At 47.3% G+C, this 2,500-nt stretch overlaps 1 protein-coding gene across 1 annotated transcript in view; it reads left to right on the forward strand.

Moving 5' to 3' along the window:
* The first annotated feature begins 2,453 nt into the window (after nucleotides 1–2,453).
* soul4 (heme-binding protein soul4) overlaps nucleotides 2,454–2,500 on the forward strand; it is a 5,286-nt gene continuing 5,239 nt past the window's right edge. Inside the window, exon 1 of the mRNA XM_065960688.1 lies at nucleotides 2,454–2,500. This exon is cut by the window's right edge and continues 107 nt beyond it. The gene's annotated coding sequence lies outside the window, so the exon portion shown is untranslated.

Here is a 2,500-nt window from a genome sequence, read left to right on the forward strand (position 1 = left end):
TGGATTTTAACATTTGTACAAACAACAGCTTCACATCAACAACATCGTCTGGCTCCTCCACCTTCCTCCTCCTACTCACGTACACGGCCATCTTAGCCTGACCAAGGACAAAGTTTATCAGCTGGCATTTGTGTTTGTGTTGTCGAGTGTATTTAAAACCACAAATAAAAACCTTCTTAGTAAAAAACTCTTTAAAACCACTAAAAACCTTCTCCAGAAGGTCAAACAGAGGTTTCAGCCGACTGCACTGTAAAAAACAGTGAAACACCGTCTCCCTGTGCACACAGAAAGGACACTGATCAACAACATTCACATTAAGAACAGAGATAAAAGAGTTCACAGCAATGATTCCATGCAGGATTCTCCACTGGAGGTCTGCATGTCTCTTACACAAGGGGGGTTTGTACAAAGACTCCCAGGAGGGTCTAAACTCAGGAGCTAGCCCCAAATAAGTCCTCCAGGGGGTGTCACTGCGTGCGTTCAGTGTCTTTTTATTCAAAGTCTTAACAATCAGTTTGTAAAGAGTCTTTCCTGCAGCGTTGGCCAGTAGAGGACCAGAACAGTCCTTCAGGTCTGCAGACAGAGTGAACTCAGGAAACGGGTAAGTTTGGTCGGGCAGCAGAGAACCGTCCCCATAGTCCGACATCAGAGACATCTCTTGTCCTGTCAGCTGATGTCTCCAGTGCTTCAGCAACCGATCAACGACTCTGGTCGACCTCACCCCCAGACGAGCAGCCAGACCAGGAGGACAGTCCAGCTGAGGTCCCGTCAGCTCCACCACCTGCTCCAGAGTGGAAATCCTGGCACTGCAGAACTTTCCGGACAGGCTCGGTCCAGCCCAGTCAGGAAGATGAAAACGTCCTCCAAACAGTACAGGCTCTTTAAGCAGCCAGTACAAAGAGTGGGAGTGTCCCTGTCTCTGCCTGTTCACCAGACTCCACACGTTAAAAACACAGAGCGCATTTTTAACATGGCCCTAATCCTCCGTCGTATATAAGCACCTGGTGAGAGCACACGGACGAGGGAACATGGACGAGGGAACATGGACGAGAGAACACGGGCGAGAGCACACGGACGAGAGAACACGGGCGAGAGAACACGGGCGAGAGAACACGGGCGAGAGAACACGGGCGAGAGCACACGGACGAGAGCACACGGACGAGGGAACACGGACGAGAGCACATGGACGAGAGCACACGGACGAGGGAACACGGACGAGAGAACACGGACGAGAGATCACGGACGAGGAAACACGGACGAGAGAGACGAGAGAACACGGACGAGAGACACGGACGAGCACACGGACGAGAGCACACGGACGAGGGAACACGGACAAGGGAACACGGACGAGAGAACACGGACGAGAGAACACGGACGAGAGTCGCCAGGCTGCAGACTTACAGTCTACTTAGGTTAACTGAAAGTTAGGGTGCGTTGGAATTGTCTTTTTTGTTCAGGAAGGTTCCTCACTGAGTGAAATGAAGCATTTAAGTGGCGGCCATGATAAGAGCCGTTTGAATTCTCTAAAAGTTAAGGAAAGGTGGGTCAATGCTTCCTTTATAACCTCCTTTAGGATACACTGGACCATCCTTTAGGAAAGGAGATGAGATATGACGTCCCACAATTCCTTGCGGCCGCAACATTTAAAGCGAGTCGAGCATCCGACCGTTCAGGAACATTAACAATGATCGTAAAGTGACTCAGATCATGAAAGAGATAAAAGATAAGAGACATTTTTATCAGATGATGTTTTATTCAACATATTTCATTCTCTTGCTTTGTGCTGCTGTACATTTGTATGTTTAAAACATTATGTGTAGGTTATATCTTACATTAATGTAACAATTAATTTCATCCAATCATATTGATGTTGATTTCTGATTGGACAGGAAGCTGATGGTTTCACTTTTCTTACTTGTAGCCTGGTAGTCTATATTTCTTTTATTTCACTTCCTCGTGGTGATCAGGATTATTTCACCGGTAAGAAGCACAGGGGAAAGTTTTTTAGATGATCTTTTTGTAGTCCAACATTGTAGTTCCAACACGGCAGACCCACGTCATCAACCTCCGCCGGCCCGTCGCATTTAATGACGTGGCCTAGTGGAAATGTGGTCGGATTGTCAGAGCAACGAGATCGCCTTTCCCTAAGTCCTTTATGACTTCTCCTAACATCTTTCCTTAACCTCATGACGTTTCCCCGGGGTTAAGGTGAAGAGGATAGTGAAGGAGATAGGAGGGAAAATTCCAACGCACCCCCAGACTGAGACAGCATTTCCAGCATGGAGACCGCCATCGATGGGACTCCAGCGCCCCCTGCAGGGACAGGCGGGGGACGACACTCAGGCTTCATCCTTTATCAATTACAGTCTGTGATAAAGCTGTTTATGTTGTCTTCAAGGGAACGAGGCAGTCGATCAGCTCGCTTAAAATGAATTAATTAATGAAACCTTTATTAATCTAAAAAAATAAGAAAACTATCTGCAGGCTTTTATTTTGAAGA

This window comes from Labrus bergylta, chromosome 1 (genome assembly GCF_963930695.1).
Source record: "Labrus bergylta chromosome 1, fLabBer1.1, whole genome shotgun sequence".
Classification (NCBI taxonomy): Eukaryota; Metazoa; Chordata; class Actinopteri; order Labriformes; family Labridae; genus Labrus; species Labrus bergylta.